This window comes from Mycteria americana, chromosome 2 (assembly GCF_035582795.1).
Source record: "Mycteria americana isolate JAX WOST 10 ecotype Jacksonville Zoo and Gardens chromosome 2, USCA_MyAme_1.0, whole genome shotgun sequence".
NCBI lineage: Eukaryota > Metazoa > Chordata > Aves > Ciconiiformes > Ciconiidae > Mycteria > Mycteria americana.
The window spans coordinates 67,625,315-67,644,153 of record NC_134366.1 but is presented as its reverse complement, the minus strand read 5'-3'; the positions used below and the strand labels follow the sequence as shown (position 1 = coordinate 67,644,153).

At 40.3% G+C, this 18,839-nt stretch overlaps 1 protein-coding gene across 2 annotated transcripts in view; it reads right to left on the bottom strand.

Annotated features, from left to right (window-relative positions):
• The window catches only part of ADCY1 (adenylate cyclase 1), a 152,611-nt gene that overhangs the window by 132,004 nt on the left and 1,768 nt on the right, over window positions 1-18,839 (bottom strand). The window lies entirely within an intron of this gene.

Below are 18,839 nucleotides of genomic sequence, written 5' to 3'. Positions count from 1 at the left end.
AGTCCTCTGACTCATTTCCTTTGGGAGGGAAAAACTGAATGAGGAAAGAGAAAAAAAACAGAAAACAGGGAGGATACTTCTTTCAATAACTTTCAGAATAAATCTGCCCTATCTCTGTGCAGGTGATTGTATACTTTAGACTAGCATTGGCAATATTCAAATGTAATATTCAAATAGCAAAAAACAAGCACAGTGAAAGTTTCACAAATGAAAGCAGACAAGAGGAGGGAAATGGTAATTTTTCACAATATTTTATAAAACAAAGCCACTTATATTCCTCACATCATAAACTTTTTATCTATTCTTTGATCATTTTGATTTGTTCTGCTAAAGTATGCTTCAACAATGTGCTGTCAAACATACAGCTACAGGTAAAAGTCCATAATGTGCATGACAAGATTTTTCTAACTCACAATACTTGTGAAGCTGCTCCTGCGAATTACCATCAGTTAGCAATGGGTTACAGGATAGCTTCCCTCTTCTTTTTGGTTTGACTAACCACTGACTCCATCAAGCTTCCTCTCAACCTGGCCAGGTACACACATCTTACATCTACCTCTTTTATGTCATGGAGCAAAAAGAAGACAAAATCCTCTGCAGGTAAACAAGTGTACTGCCTCCAAAAAGCCCGTTAATATTTCTTTAAAAATGCCAATCAGAAATTAAAATAATCTTTGTAGAAAACAGCATTTAAGGACCATGTTTGTTTTTCAGATTTCGCATTGCTTAGTGTTAGTTTCTTACCATTATCAGAATTAAAATACAATATGCTCTGGCATAACTCCATTCATCTTTATCTCAGCATTATATCCGGGATACAGAATTATAATGAATAGCCATTAAAATGTACAAATTATGGCTGGTTTCTTCTCAAACCTGATGGAAAATTATTCAAAAACGTATTTGTAGCTTTGCTTTGCCCAAGAGAGAAAAAATTAAGTGAAACAATTCTGACTATTATTAGAAAATATAGAGAGGAATAGCTATTCTTGGTTGTGTACATTCATGTCATTGCTTTGGGTAAACAAAATCAACCTTTCATCTACGTCTTATGCAGTTAATAACAAAGTTACGGAGGCAAATACATTGAAAAAAAGTTTAAGTGGCTCATAAACATGCTCCATTTAACTGTAACATGAAACTCCTCACTCTTTTATGAACATCCTGCCCCAAGTCATGCAGACCAGAGGAAAAGGTTCAGCTCAAAGTTATTGAAAAGAAGAAAACATGACAGTATGGCTTAGCCCAGAGTAAATGGAAATATTTTAAACTACTCCTTGGGGCTTTATGATGCTTAAGATGAAGTCTTGTCTTTATGAAATTCTTGTCCCAGACAACTGCAGCTGGAGTCAGGAGACTCACAATCTCTTGATTGACCTCTGAGTTTTGGAAAATCATCTTGCTTCTATCTCTAGTCTTTTTTTTGTTCTTTGCCATGTCTAGCAGAGGACAATGGGTTGCCTGTTATTAGTGCACTTGTACAACAAGCAGCGAGTTGAGAAGCTAATCAAAGCTGACACCTGTAGGCATTACCATAACATCAATGGTAAATAATAATAAGACAAGCTGAATTTCAGCCTAGAATTTGATATGTAAGGTTTGTGAGCAATCCCGTTTGCTTTGTGTTACTGTTTTCTCAGCTGCAATGAGAAAACAGTCATTGAAAAAGAAGCATCTTAAGCATGCAGTGCTTCCCTGAGACAATACTGCAAAGTGAGACTGGTTTCAGGATATATAACTAGTGTATCTTACAGCACTGCATCATTAATTCAGCAAGCACTCTTTTGTGTTTTCCATGAATTTGCTGCAAGACATCTTTATCTGAATACATGCAACTACAGTACTATGCAAGGCCTCTTCCTGAAGGACACTGCAAGACAAATTTAAATATATTGTGAATATCCTTCTGTTCTTGACTGTGACTGGATACAGCAGTGCTGAAAAGCACAGATTATTACAGGGTATCATCTTTACTATCAAAATTAAGGGGTTTTTTGAATGCCTGCTCTGTAACTCAGGTATTCAGAACCAAATATAACCACAGTAATAGTATAAAATAGAAACCACCTATTTTGTATGCAGAGAAGACAGTTTCAGTCCATTCTGAAAGAAATAACATATTCACATAACATTTCCATGCTAACATGCAAACCCCATTGATTTCCCATATCAAAATCCCATATCGTATCTTCTACACTTGGCACCAGACACATCATTACCTGCACCAGAACTAATGGGTTCCGTGATTCACTCATTGAGTCCACCATACTGGTTATAAATATAAAACTTCTTTATAGACACTGAGGCAATTTTTAAAGTTTTGGGGCATTTAAAGATGCCTAAAACGGCACCTTATAGGAATTCAAAATCTTTAAACAAATTTTATTTGCTTCTAGCCATTTTTAAAAGTCACTTCCTTCTTTTGGCACCATTTAACAAACTAGTCCCTCTATATAAATGGCTTAAGTGGGGATCCTTGAATTACTTTTAAAGGGTTTTTGAAACATAAGAAAATATGATTGTTGGTCCTTAACAGTAATTTATGTTTGCAAATTGCTTATAAAGGTTTGGCACCTATGCTGAAAGCTGTTGCAGGATCCATCAATGAAAAATATTGTTTTAGTGGCTATACTAAACCAACCCAACCTTTAGTTATATCACCTGATTTACCTATTTTCCAAACATCCGTATCTAAATTGATTAGCTACAAAGTGAAAAGTTAGGCTGCATTTACAAAAGATGTCATCGGGCTAGTACTATTCCCACTGAAGTTCATGTAGCAGTGAAGACAACATGGCTGCTGTTACAACACGAGGACATAAACTGACAGAACAGTAAAAAAAAAGCATTTCTGCCCTCTTTTTTACACTTGTTGCTCATTCCTACTCCCAGCCTCTTCATGCCAGCACAGAAGCCCATGCAGGTGTGAACAGGACTAGTGAAATCATCCATCCAGAAGCCCATCCTACCAGGGTGATTCTAACCCATATTAGCTCTCTGGTCCATTCAGTGCAGGGCTTCAGCTGTGTTTGGGTGGTGAAAATGGGTGAACAGGGGTGTGTATCCACACCCACAGGACTACTTTTTAAATTGGTAATGATGACTTAAAATATGGCCTGAGAGTAAAACTAGGCCATTAATAGCTGCTTTAGGAAACCCAGACAGAAATAGCTGGCCTTTTAATTATTTGTCTAACCCTAATCACTCACCTATGAGACTTCCTTCCTACTAGACTCTGGATATCTGGTGTTCCTGGAGTCCGAACAAAGTCTAGGCACTGTCTTTCAACACTAGAGATTTCTAAGCCCTGTTCAGAGGGCATTACTTGAGCATCACACATCACACCTGCTATTGGTTTGCAGGTTTACTATTCAGGACATAATCAGCAGATGTGATGATATCACCAGTTATCACCAGGCTTTGTTACCTCTCCTGTTATCTGACCTGTGTGTTAGCACTTTTATGCCACTTTATGATCCACACAGAGATGAGATTACAACAGAGAAAGCTGTATCGCCAAAATGAACCTGGCTTTGTGACAGAGTTTGTAAGCTCATGCGACTAAACTTGACTGACAGATTCCCAAAAGCATGCTTCAGGGGGGACAGTACAGAGTGCTACCCACCCTTACCAAAGGCACAGGCACAACTGACCTAGAATGGAAGGAGTGACTCCATAGTGCAGAAAGTGAATGCGCCAGAATATGGTGCACCAAGATGTGTCACCAAGGCTCTCCTCTTCTGAATACAAAGACTTGTGTTCCAGTTTCCTTGAGTCAGAGGAGAAAATGTATTAGCTGGAGTTCCTGTTCTGTCTGCACACATTATACAGCTGGCACAAACACAAGTTAGGGTTTGTACATGGAGCACCCCACGCTGGAACAGTGTGCTTCAGACCCCAAGGGCATCATCAACAGGCTGGTGTAAAGAGCAGTTTGCTTCTTGTCTTTAGCATTATGTTTGACTGACACTGACAGTCTTCTGTGTCCATCAGTTTAATAAGGACTAAATTAATCCATAAAATGGAAGGTGGAACCAAGCCTCTGGTGTTTATTAATTGTTAAAAGGAAGTCTAGTATCTGTTTACATCTCAGTAATTTTGTCTTGAAAAAAACTTCCTCCATTCTTCACAACGCTCAGGGAATCATGTGCTGGACTAGAAATTCACCCCTGAAGAGAGGCCAGGAGAGGTGTAAGATGTGAAGCATTGTACCTGCTGGACAAAGACTGAGAAAGATACCTATATTCTGTTTTTCCTATAGTACTCCTGTGTCACATGGAACTCCCCAGAAGAACTTAACCCAGAAACTGCTCAGTCTACAGACTGATAATACCAATCAACATCTACAGTTGTTGATTATATTACATCTAGGTATTTAATAGAGTGATATTGTATTATGTCTAAGCCACCAGTAGACCTCTGACTTCTACAATGATCCCAAGAAGCTTTCCAACAGGAGGTAGTTTAATCAACTCTGAAAACAACTGTGAGATTTCCAGATGCTAGAGAAAGAAATATTTCTCCTGAGGATGAGTAACCTGACCCCTAAGAGTTTTCCCTTCTTCAGCTACTCCAAGACAGTCTGCTGCGTGCCAGCTTTTGAACTACTGTACCCAGTAGTTTCCGGATGACTTAAGGGTTCCTTAAAGGAAAAAACCCACACCCTCAAAATACTTTGCATGAATTGCAGTATGCCACAGAATGAGCTCATGCTGTAGCCCATGTTTACTTACATGTTGCACGGCTGTCATTTGCTGACAAATCAAAGCCCTCGGTTCTCCCTTGGGACTGATTTAGGGTCAATGTGACTTTCGCCACAGTAAGAATCATGGTATTTACCCAACATGTTAAAAGTCAAACACAGCAGCAGACTTTGTAACACCCTGGAAAGATGTTTGCCTCACATTTTGTTGTTATACATGTTAATACCACCGATGGAGAGGCCCTGTGAACTTTCATTACAATTCCATATAAGACATACATATTACCTCATAACACTCATACAAGTGTTAACAAAACTACACTCCTGTTTGCCCACAGACTAAGAAAACAACTTTAAGTTTGCTGGGCTTGCTGAGTTACCAACAGTGTAGAAAAAACTCACATTTGTATCTCAGAAATGGGACCATCGACATCAGCCTTTCTTGTACATTTTGGTAGGTCATCAAAATGTCTTTAGATAGTAAAGAAACTTGAACTTTGGCAACCTAAATTTGAACTGTGACTTTAAAGAATAAAAGACCTTTCCCTCATACAGCTCCACTCTTGAACACCTTATTGGCAAGAAGGAAATATATATATATATATATATATATATGTATATATATATATGTATATAGCTTTTCCAAGGTTTGTACCATTGAATAAACCCATCTACATTTAGGACTGTGGACAGTAAGATTACTGTAACTCAGCAGTGCATTATATATCAGCTTTAGGATTACCTTTTTTTTTTTTTTTAATTACAACTTCAGAAAAAGGTTTTCAACTCTCTGGTACAAAGTAGTTGTAAGTCTCTGATTTTTCAGTCTTTTTTTATGAGTGGAATGGAAGCAACTATCATACACATGGGAAAAGAAGCCACAATACCATGTGATATCTCCCTGTGAAGAGAATTTATTTGAGAATGTTAGATAATGGATTATATACGTGTCAAATCCTTACCTTTACAGAGGACCAGCAACTCTAAGTAAACTTCAAAAGACAATTTCAGGGGCATATAAGACATTTTCTAAGAAAGACAATTCCTTTCTAGTTTAGGTATTATATCTTTTGCCCAAGAGAAGGAAAATCATTATGATCAGTAGCCAAGCTTAGTTCTTCAGTATACGATCGTGCTGGAGAAATGGGGCTTTTGCAAATGATACCACAGAGATTTGGGACTAAAGTTCACGAGTGTAGACTCACTAACTGACAAGACAGATGAAGTCCTGGGACTGAATGGTGTGCACCCTTAGGGAAATTAGGAAAGATCAATCTCCTTTCTGCAGTCATCCCTATCTCAGGAGAACGTTCCATCTTTTGTATCTGATTGATGTTCTCTTTTGGGGGAAGTTCAGTAGAGGTCACTGCACCAAGAACTGCAGTGGTCAGCACAAAAATGACAGGGACTGGTTCCACAAAAGCAGCAGCAGAAAAAGAAAAAAAGCAAGCAAGGAAAACATTTTTTAGTTATTAGGTCCTCTGATGATAAACTAGCAATGCTACAAAAATATCAGTTAAGGATAGAGAATAATTCATAGCTTTCCAAGTGGTTATTGCCCATTTCAGTACTTCCATTCATCCTAACTGTAAAATACCAACTGTAAAATTTTTCAGCACATTCTCCTAAGACCCAAGAGTAAGAAAGGTGCATTTTTCATGTCCCTTGCCCATAGGCAAACTAAGAAAATCTTATAGCTTACCCTGTACATTGCCCACCAAATAAATATATTAATTACACATAAGATTTGCACTAAATAGTCAGCGGGTATTCAGGAACTCATTCACGATTCCCTTAAGGTTTCTGTCAGACATCAAATAAGGCTTAGAAATAATGCTGTTAAGATAAAAAAGCCATGCCAAACAATTTTATCAGTCACTCTCTTCTCATTTTTGAATTTAGCAGTAGCAGTGGAACTGATTAACAGACCACCAAATGAAGCTTGTTCTCTCCTCTTAAACATAATCATTCTTTTCAGTGAAGGATATTCCAGAAGCTGTTATAAGAAGAGCATGCGCTCTCAGTTAGAAAAGCACATTACCCTCCTACCAAAGACATTTCAGCCATTGTGTTAACATTAACCGATAATGTGAAGTGCAGTTTAGAACAGGAATCCCCTCTTTAGGCTGTGATCTCTTCAAAGGGAAAAATCAGACTAATCTTTTTAACAGCATAAGCAAGAAGAAATGGACTATTGATAAAGCAGTTTATTTTGACTAACAGATGAGGCAAATTAACTCAGCTGCAATCTCCTCAATCTACTGCTGCCTAAAATAGAGAGAGGGCTGCATGGAGAAGGCCAAATGAGCTAATGTAAACTTTCCATCTGGGGGAACTCAAGCAGCTATCATTCACCACTATCATTTACATAACTGGGGGTGGGAACGGGAAACTCACTGAACATGGAGATAACACTCAGTTTGTTTCTCTGTTTTGAAAAGCAACATTATTCCTCATATTTCAAAGCATAGATGAATGAGAGATAGAGTACTTATCATAGCTAATCCAACCATGGACTTAAAAAATAGGCTTCTTCAACTCCCACAGCCCTGCTACAGCTGATTTGCATTAAACCAGCATGGATCAGTAGAGACATCAGCACAACGGTTGCAGATCCAGGACCAGGAATCACACAGGACATCTGTGAGGGGTCATCCTCAATTTCCAGAGCGTAGCATCTAAGCTCTGTGACCCATAATTCTAGGTGAGGAGTAGTATCCAAATCTTTGACAGCCATGACAGCGGTGACCAGGAGTCTGCAGAGCAGGCTCCAGAGACAACCTGCAACAGTGGGAATTTGATCCTGATATAGCTTCTCTCTCTTATGGGCCTGTTTGACCATAAGGAGAGGTTCCTTTCCACTGCCATTACTACTTTCATGTCATGAGGTAAACAAACAGATCCTGACTTCCTACATAGTTCACATTAAATGGTGTGCCCTTTTAGTTAAATCATTCTGGGATGAAATTATTACAGGCAAGAATAATTTTTGGCACATCACGTAAATCTCCCCAAAGCCCTGTGAGATGCTTTTTGTTGTTTAAAATTGAAATGAGGCTCAGGTCTATATCCTTCACCTTTGGATAAACATTGATCAATTTACCTCAAAGCTTCATTTTGCCACATTGTATTTTATACAGATTAACTCAAACTCTGTACACAAAGAAAGACATTCTATACTTAGAAGGCATAGGACTATTCTCAACTTCACAGAACCACAGAATCACAGAATCGTATAGGTTGGAAAAGACCTTTAAGATCATCGAGTCCAACCATAAACCTAACACTACCAAGTCCACCACTACACCATGTCCCTAAGCACCTCATCCAATACCTCCAGGGATGGCGACTCAACCACTTCCCTGGGCAGCCTGTTCTAATGCTTGATAACCCTTTCAGTGAAGTAAAATTTCCTAATATCCAGTCTAAACCTCCCCTGGTGCAACTTGAGGCCATTTCCTCTTGTCCTATCACTTGTTACCTGGGAGAAGAGACCGACCCCCACCTCGCTACAACCTCCTTTCAGGTAGTTGTAGAGAGCAATAAGGTCGCCCCTCAGCCTCCTTTTCTCCAGGCTAAACAACCCCAGTTCCCTCAGCCGCTCCTTATAAGACTTATGCTCTAGACCCTTCACCAGCTTCATTGCCATTCTTTGGACATGCTCCAGCACCTCAATGTCTCTCTTGTAGTGAAGGGCCGAAAACCGAACACGGTATTCGAGGTGTGGCCTCGCTAGTGCCGAGTACAGGGGCATGATTACTTCCCTAGTCCTGCTGGCCACACTATTTTTGATACAAGCCAGGATGCCATTGGCTTTCTTGGCCACCTGGGCACACTGCTGGCTCATATTCAGCTGGCTGTCAACCAACACTCCCAGGTCCTTCTCTGCCAGGCAGCTTTCCAGCCACTCTTCCCCAAGCCTGTAGCGTTGCATGGGGTTGTTGAGGACCAAGTGCAGGACCTTGCACTTAACCTTGTTGAACCTCATACAACTGGCCCCAGCCCATTGATCCAGCCTGTCCAGGTCCCTCTGTAGAGCCTTCCTGCCCTCAAGCAGATCAACACTCCCGCACAACTTGGTGTCATCTGCAAACTTACTGAGGGTGCACTCGATCCCCTCGTCCAGATCATTGATAAAGATATTAAACAGGACTGGCCCCAACACAGAGCCCTGGGGGACACCACTTGTGACCGGCCGCCAACTGGAGTAAACTCCATTCACCACCACTCTTTGGGCCCAGCCATCCAGCCAGTTCTTTACCCAGCAAAGAGTACACCCGTCCAAGCCATAAGCAGCCAGTTTCTCGAGGAGAATGCTGTGGGAAACCGTGTCAAAGGCTTTACTGAAGTCTAGATAGACAACATCCACAGCCTTTCCCTCATCCACTAGGCGGGTCACCTTGTCATAGAAGGACATCAGGTTGGTCAAGCAGGACCTGCCTTTCCTGAACCCATGCTGGCTGGGCTTGATCCCTTGGTTATCCTCTACATGCCATGTGATGGCACTCAAGATGATCTGCGCCATCAGCTTCCCCGGTACCAAGGTCAGGCTTCCGGCCCTTCTTGAAGATGGGTGTCACATTTGCTAATCTCCAGTCAACTGGGACCTCCCCAGTTAGCCAGGACTGCTGGTAAATGATGGAAAGGGGGTTGGTGAGCACTTCTGCCAGTTCCTTCAGTACTCTTGGGCGGATCTCATCAGGCCCCATAGACTCGTGAATGTCTAAGTGGTGTAGCAGGTCACTAACCATTTCCCCCTGGATTATGGGGGCTTCATTCTGGACCCCATCCCTATCTTCCGATGCGGGGGGCTGGGTACCCAGAGAACAATTGTCCCTACTATTAAAGACTGAGGCAAAGAAGGCATTAAGTACCTCAGCCTTTTCCTCATCCTTTGTCACTGTGTTCCCTCCCCCATCTACTAGAGGCTGGAGATTCTCCTTCGCTCTCCTTTTGCTGCTAATGTATTTGAAGAAGTATTTTTTGTTGTCTTTTATAGCAGCAGCCAGACTGAGCTCTAGCTCAGCTTTGGCCCTTCTAATTTTCTCCCTGCACACCTCGCTACACCTTTGTAGTCCTCCTGACTTGCCTGCCCCTTTTTCCAGAGGTTGTAGACTCTCCTCTTTTTCCTGAGTTCTAGCCAAAGCTCTCTATTCAGCCAGGCCGGTCTTCTTCCCCACTGGCTCGTCTTTCGGCACCTGGGGACAGCCTGCTCTTGTACCTTTAGGTCTTCCTCTTTAAAGAATGTCCAGCCTTCCTGGACTCCTTTGCCCTTCAGGGCTGCCTCCCAGGGGACTCTGTCGACCGGTCTCCTAAATAGGCCAAAGTCTGACCTCCGGAAGTCTAAGGTAGCAGTTCTGCTGACTCCCCTCCTCACTTCTCCAAGTATCAAAAACTCTATCATTTCATGACATTTCGTATCATTTCAACTTCATATGAACAAACTTCACAAGTTCTGCTCAAGCACAATATTCTTTTTCAGGCTGTTGATACTTCAAAATAAGGATATATTTTATATAAATCTCTTTTACAACAGTGTTTATTAGTGTTATTTCCTAATTTTGTGTGGGTGGATAATTACTTTCATCTTCTAAGAGAGAATCATAAGCAGATTTATGGAAATCAAAAAATATTTCTCTGCTATTGTAGTGTATGAATGAGCAACCTATACAAAAAAGAAACCTGTCAGGTTGGCTATAAGCACCTCTTAATTTTATGTGCTAACCACTGTAAAGAACAGTTAATTATGTTAACTTCTATAAAGTTGTATAGGAGGATGCACAACCACTTGTTACTGAATCCAATCATGGACACCTTGCTCCGGAACGAACATCTGAAAGGTGGTGTTATAGTGGAATATTGTTCTATAACGTTTTTCCTATTAGCCACACTTAGATGATTTATTGCAACATGCATCTCTGGATGACAAAGGACTTCTGTTATTCCTGAACCACAACTAAAGAAATAACTATATTTCTTACAGCTTTGTCACACTTTATTGCCTGCCTTAGAGCCATACTAGATCCACATTTCTGGCATTTTTCACTATTTCAAATTCTGCTGGAGAAAACAGCTTTTCTGTATATATAACGTGTTTGGTGAATTTATTTATTTCAGGAATCAGCTCATGTGGAAAATTCATACAGAATAAATACTCCGGTATTATATTTATTGTACATTTATACGAATTAAAATTTATATATTAACCTGCCTTGAAAGGAAGTGCTTTGCCCAGATTACACTTGAGTAAATGAAAGGTAGTGCTGTTGTCTTTGGTTATTCCAAATACAGAACAACAGGTGGACAGAGTAGTATAACTATGTTGTTTCCTCAAATTCCTCCAGGTATGTATCTTAAAAATTTGAAGCAAAGCTGATTTCTTCCATGAAAAGTTTCCCAGAGGAAGAAAGTAAGAAAGGAAATCACATACTTCAGAAATTTTAAAACAAGATATATGGGTTCCATTATACTTTTTGATGGTCTCTCAGACCCATCCATCACAGCAAGCCAAAGACAGAGCTCAGCCCCAAAGCTTAACCAGCCTCTTCCGCTTGCGCTGCTTCCTCCCCTTCCCACCAGCAAGGGTCTTGCAGGAGTTAATACTGCCTGACTTCTTCCTATCAGCAATGTTCAAGAGTTATAAACCACAAACATTTTAAGTCCTAGGTGAAATGCTCTTGTAACATATTATGAATTAACCAGAACGTGAAGCCTGCATGAAACCATGCCATCCCTTTGCCACACTCATAAAAGACTTTCTAACAATTATTCCATATTGGCACAACCAAGAGCTTACAAGCAACAAGGAACGATGCTATTCTGGCTCATCTCCCTCTTTCCATACATGCCATCTGCATTTAGTTATGTTTTGTACTACTTTATTCCTGTAGGGAAGACAGGAGTATATGGCCTTTTGAATCTAAGAAAGTACAAGACAAAAACTAACCGTGATAGACAGAAAACATTTTTTTATGCTAGCTGATGTTTTCTGAAATGGCAACAGCAGAATTTAGCTTGTAAGAATGCAATGCATCTAACTGACAGAACAAGATAAGAAAAAGCTAGAAAGAAAACTTCTGCTCTAGTGAGTAAGGGCCATCTAATATAGACATGCAGACATTCAGGGCTGTGTTTAAAGTAGACAAAAAGAAATGGAAACCTGCACTAGCTAGATGAGGTATTACACTGGTTCTGTCCAGCAAGGCACTGCACTATAATAATAACTGGGGAAAACAAGATGGGAAAAAAAATTTAGAAGTTTGAATCCAGAAGAAGAAATGGCAGATCACATCAAGGACAACTATTCCTTTTTCTCAAAATTTTCTCATGAGTTTAGCACTGAATATATCCAAAATTACATGTTCAGAAAAGAAAGAAGGAAAGAAGGAAAGAAGGAAAGAAGGAAAGAAGGAAAGAAGGAAAGAAGGAAAGAAGGAAAGAAAGAAAGAAAGAAAGAAAGAAAGAAAGAAAGAAAGAAAGAAAGAAAGAAAGAAAGAAAGAAAGAAAGAAAGAAAGAAAGAAAGAAAGAAAGAAAAAGAAAGAAAGAAAGGAAGGAAGGCAGGAAGGAAGGAAGGAAGGGTGAAATGAAGGAAGAAAGAAATAGAAACCCTCAATAACTTATCCCATAGAAGCCTCAAAGATCTTTAAACACAAACTGGGACCCCCTGAGCTCGGAGCTGCACGAACACATATGAAAACTGCTTTTTCACACAGTAAGTATGTAAATTAAATACAGTCCCTAATTACTAACATTACGTGCAATGTTTTGCTATTAACCAGGGTCTAGACAATAAAATTTTACCATTTTGAAATGAAGCCACCATTTCGCCCACTTTCTTAGCATTAAAATGAAAGCAATAATACGACACATGGAGACAGTCTAAATCATACACATATTAACCATATAGCAACCATATAGCCCTGTAATACTGTATTGCCATTGCTATTACTGTATTGCCATTGCTATATGGAAAGCCATAAGCTTTGTACTGATTTTGCAAGACCTCTGGACTGAGGCATGTCAGGCTTGCTCTGGGCTAAAAGTTTAGCTTCTCAGGCTACACTTTTTTGACCTCCCTGCACTTTGTTTTACCTGGTTTAGATATAACAGCAATTTTTTCTAATTGACCAGATGTCTGTAGTTAATTTGTGTTACTTTTGCTTATCTTTGTATGCTAGCACAACAGTTTTATGACTATAACATAAGGATGTAGTATGTAGAAATATAGGCCTGTGGAAATATAGCAGAGGCCTTGAGAAACGGAGACACAGGAGATGGTGTAAAGGAGTACAAGCATGGGATTACAAAAGACGGGGCATAGGCTTGGTACTGAAGACAACAATCATAGCTATAAAAAAGCTATAACTCACCAATGGTCAGTTAAAGAAATGCAGACCTGAAGATGGACAAAACGGGGTTTAGGTGTAACAAAGACAACAAAGAACAAGTATCTAACATACATAAAAGGAACCATATATAGTAAATTTGGATGCAACATGGAGCTGTAGACCAACAGAGAAAGAGAAATGCATGTTAGCAAACTTATAAAAATGTCCCCAAGTGGGCCCTAGAGCAAAGAATAAGAAACCATTAACATGAACATCCCCTTCCTTCCAGTAAAGGACTCCAGATGCTGCCAACAGAGATAACACCACCAGCAGAATGAAGCCACCAATCTTAAGACTTGGAGAAGCAGAGGAAGGGTGAGCATAACTTCAAGGAAAGAGGGTAGAAACTGAGTGAGTGTATAACAGTGTTAGCTGCTTTATTATTATTAAAACATTTTCCGCATAGAAGCCCTCTTTTTCTTCGGTAATAATGGGATCTAGCCTATTAATAATTCTTTGATTAGCTGGTTAAGATTTCAATTACACTAAAAAGAAATTCCTAGCTTTATATAAGATGCATTTCCTCTTTGTCCATAAACAAGATTTTGAGCATAGCAAGACTAAGATATGTTAAGAGATGTTTGACAAGTCAGTCAGAGCTTACCATTAGTGAATTCAATGTACATTTCCATGGGAAGTTTTTTCCAACCTAAAAGTACAGAATGGGAGAGGAAGAGGTGGAGCCAAGGAGAAAGTTTGTCCTTTTGGCATGTAGTTATTCACTGGACTAGTTAACAGGCATCTGGTCCATCATGGGGACCCACAGGTGTTACTGCAATACAAACAGTACTACACTAGCCACAGGTGTCCATACAAAGGTCATATGACAAATCATTGCAAAGAACTGCTACTAAAAAAATCAAATTCTTACAAAATTGTGAATATGATGACATTCATCGGAGGGAAGCTGCATTCTCCCCAGCCTGTTAAGTAGGAGAAAACCAACTAAACTTATTGGATAAATTATTTGTTATTTACTGTTTCTCCAAGCCTGTATGATTCTTGCCAGTTTCCCAAAGGCTTCTTGTTTCTCAGTCATGCAGAACCATCAGCATGCTGTTATTGTTTGGAAACCCATGAAGAGTAGCAGTGTCAACAGTTTGCAGACTCAGGAAGCCAAGAGCATATTAATCTCTATGTGGAAAAAGACACTGAGCTCTACATTCCATAGAAAATCCTATACTTCAGCCCCTAGGTAAAAGGACTGTGGTCAATACCTGGCAATTCCCATGCCACAAATGAAGACTAAAATCCCACTTTAACTAGGAAAAAAAAAACTACCAATCTTTTAATATGGACTAAATGTCAACTTGAAGTTAAGAGTTACAGACAGATATTGAGAATCTCTAAGAACAGTGGCTCCAATCTTTGGAAAGAGAGGAAAACAGTGAATTCAAACAGATTATTAGTGCATAGATATGTCTGCAATACTAGAGATATTCTTGATACTAATATTTGAAAAGCACCACAGAGAATGAACTAGTACAGTTCCTCAGAAGTACTTTATATGCGTGAAGGAGAAAACCTGAGCTTTGCACCAAATAATAATGACAATGGAGCTGAGCTGTCTTTGATTTGCAACCCTTTTTATTAGGCTGCTAGACATTACCTTATGTGTGAGAGACAAAAGTGTGGAGATTAACAGTTCTGTCAGTGATGTGTTCCTTAATTACATTTTAAACACTAGCAGAAATAAGATTAACTTTGTCATGATAATGATAATTCCTTGTGATATTCCAGACTATTATCATACTAACCTGCAAAGAGTTAAGATAAAATAAAATTGTAAGTATTAAATAAATTATTTTAAATAACTGTTACAAGTTTCTCCACGTTATCCTTTTCATAGTCTACCCATTCCCTACTACAATTTTGGTACTTGCTGAATCAATAAAAGTGCTAATCATACAGATAAATAAATGCACGCATAAAACCAGTTTTAAATACAGTCAGAAAAATACTACAACATTTATTTCACCACACTGCTGAAAAAAAAATATTTTTTTCACTAATTTATGATAGCACCTTTCTTTCTTCTGCTCTTTGTTATTCATGTTGGAACTTTGGTTTTCACAAAAGATTTGCTCTTTGACAAAGATTTCTGCAATATGTGAGGGCACTTTGTTGGTGTATGATTTGCTTTTGAATTTTCTGGAAATAAGCACACATTTTTAAAAAAACAAGGGGACAAAAATATTTAGAGGGACAAAAGAAGTTATTTAACAGTAAGTCATGAAACTGTGCACATGCCATGACTGAGTAATTTCTGTGAGCAGCCTTTGCCTTCCTCACCCCATCTGGCCTTCATGTCTCTAACACCCACTCACTGTATCACAACAAAAATTAGACTAAGCTCCATGGGGCAGGTTCTGTATTTCTGTAACTGTTCTGTGCTCTGAAGCACCTAACATACATCTGGAAGCTGGGGGGGTGCAGGGAAGTCTAGAGTCCAAGGTGGTCTCCAGTAGGTTCAGCCACCTGATACTTTGTCACATTATATGGCATGAGCATTTTGTTCCATGACTCCAAAGGAAGGGAAAGAGTCTGACTAACGTGACCACTTTGCTGTTGGTTATATACACTATTTACATCTTTATCACAGTGTCAATTGAGGCATGCAAAACCAGCTGTGAAGTCAGCATGCCTTTTGCCATTAACTTATTCCAAATGGGGTCAAGGTTGCCCACAAGTACTTTGCATATTTTTAATATTCCACTATTCATATATATATTTTATCTATTACTACATTTCTCTTAAGAAATTAGCAGGACAGATTAGCAGATAGGAATCTTTCATTTGATGAAAAACTAGCTACTGAGTGGAAAGCTGAAGCTCAAATCCTGCCACATTACTCCCCCGGCTCTCTTTGCCTCTCTGCACTTGCGTTTGTCCTCTCCTCTTGCTTTTACACATACCTGTGTCTCAGCTCCGACATGACATGACATGACATGACATGACATGACATGACATGACATGACATGACGGAGAGAGCTAGAAGAAATGAGCCTGTGATCTCCACAGACCACCTGCTGACAACACCGTGCTGTCAGAAAACTATCACTTGCAAATTAAATATGCTTTACTGCATAGACCTCATAACAAACTTTCCCCACAATGAGCTGATCCATTGATTTTCATATGCTGAAGTGTTTGTACATTTACACGAATGCAAATTTTAAGCATGCCATGGGACCCAATCAGGGTCTGATTCAGCACTATTGAAGTCAGTGAGGCTTTTGACATTCAAAGATTTGCATATGGTGATTCCTCAGATAGCACGGAGTAGAAGATGTACATCCAAAAGCCCACTTCAGAACAACCCCCTTAACTTGGCTACAACCCCCTTAACTTGGCTATGCCCATTTTTTAATGGGTTGAACTTGAAACAACATGAAGTGCTTGGTCTTGCTGACAACTCTCCAGTTCAGCTTCAACAGAAGTCACTAGATCTGCACTCTCTTAAAACTCAGGGTAAACAAAAATAAAATTGGTTCCCTGCCTGAATCACCCAAAAATCAAAGGCTTCTTTAACAGAACACTGGCCTCAGTGGTTGGTGCAGCTGCTTCTGCATTTCTGGATACAGCATATTTCTATTTAAAGATTTAAATTCACCCGTTTGCTCAGGGCTAGGGGGCAAGAGGTTGGGAGAAAGAACAGAGCCATTCACACTATTGCAGCTCTGCTTAGAGCAGTCCAGCCTCCCTGACAGGCTGACTGCATGCTGTGTCTACAAGCACTGGGATGGTCATGATACAATCCAGTGGCTGGGAAGCAGATCCAGACTGCAAGCCAGCATCCATTCTAGCCTTTACAAGAAAGGCTGGGCTACTCTCAGGCTACTTGCAGGCCAGGCAAATAAAATTCAGATGATGCAGCCTTTACATGGCTTTAAATTTCCAACCATTGTGAAATCGTTCTTTGGAAAAGAAAAAATAACTTCTTTGTAAAGGAAGAGTCCCTTGCATACACAGAGATAGTCTTCAAATCAGGAGACTTTTTGCTTGTAAATATGCGACAAATCAATGTGCATTTCTGTGCGACACAAGTTCACAGACCAGTTACTTTGCTAGATTCAGAGCTGGTTTCTGCCTCCTGTTATCAGCCAAGCATACTGCTCTAGGGACTGCATACAAATTACTGAAAATACGGGGGGGGGGGGGGGGGGGGGGGAAGAGGGTGATGAAGAAGAAACATATATGTGTTACATCAGCCACTAGTTAACTATTTCTATGTATTTTTAAGCCAGCTTCTCGCCTGTTGAATAACTGAGTTAAACTAGTGTAAAAAAAGTAAGTTAGCAGATTTCCTCTCTTCAAAATGTTTCACATTCAAGCCTCTGGTTAGATAATTTAGTGAGCAGACTTTACTGTCAGCTTCTTCATGTTGTTCATCTAGAACAGCAGGTGCCACACTGAGCTGCAGCTTGGCATCAAGAAAAATCTGCCTCTGTGTCAGGGCAGCCAGGATAGCCTGGTCTCCCATAAGGACTAATTGGTACTCCAGTAAAAATATCTATCTTCAGACCTACTCAAAGAGAAATACTCCAGTGTTTTTAGCATCCTTTTGAATGCTTTTAAGGAAGGCTCCTCTCAGTGCTTCTGCTTTTCATCAGCTCTCCCTCTCATGGAAACTCTAAATCACGCATTTAAAAATAGACCATCAGATTATCTGGGTAAATCATAAAGCTCAGCTTATCTCTCTCTTCCCCTTCAAAATATACAATTTATTTTGTCCACCAGCTGAGCAGCGTGAAGCCATGAATAATTCTGTTTGTCTCAGTAACCCCACTCTTGTGATTGTCCCTGTGTATCTCCATTATGTGCATGTATGTCACACTGGGGTGTGTGTGTCTGTGTGAGCATGTAAGGAGGATGAAGGAATTCACAGTTCTGGGCACAAAGGTGCACAATTCTGCTTATGGCAGTGTTTATGCCCATGCCAACTGTGTGCATCCTAGCATCACAGCATAGCCTTACAGAGCCATAGAGAATAATACCAGGATTCAGCAGAAGTAATGTACTAAGTAATTCAATTATGCATTAAATTGTTATTTAACACCAATCTAGACCCCAGAACCCGTGTGCTTCCCCTGAGAGCTGACATAGTCAATGCAATACGAGGGACGACACAAACATTTTTCAATTTCTCTTTCCCAGTGGTTCAGAGGCACGACATAACGGAGCCTTAAGCAGCAAACCCCGACTCCCAGCCCCAGCGTTTCCCATACGCGCAATATCCTCATCCTCCTCCCCCTGCCAGTGCGGCCCATCAGACCACGGGAGCCGGAGAAAGCCCTGCAGGGCTATAAATAGCTACTCGGGGGAGGGGGGAGAGTGCAGCAGCACGTTTCCAAAGATGCCTGCTGCAGAGGGAGGTTTTGCTGGATTAATTCAGAGGGGAAAGGGAACCGCTAGGAAGTTCACTGATATAGCAGGTAATGTCTGTGGAGAGGGGGCAGCAGTTGCCCTGGGCAAACTGAAGGGGGAATGCCTCGCTCGCTGCGAGAACAGCGAGGTGAGTTGCCCCTTTTGAGTGTCCCACCTATTTCAGATCGTTTCTGCAGAGCCCCCCTGAAATGGGCTGTGGGCACGAAGGGTCAATGGCTGAGAGAGACAGCGAGGATACGAATCAGCTCGATCGAAGTGTTATTAGCACACGCAGCTTATTGTCTATGCCAAGTTTGTACTGAGTCAAGCGGTGTTATTTATACGCGCTGGATTTGCACTGACTGTGCATGCGGTGCCCCTG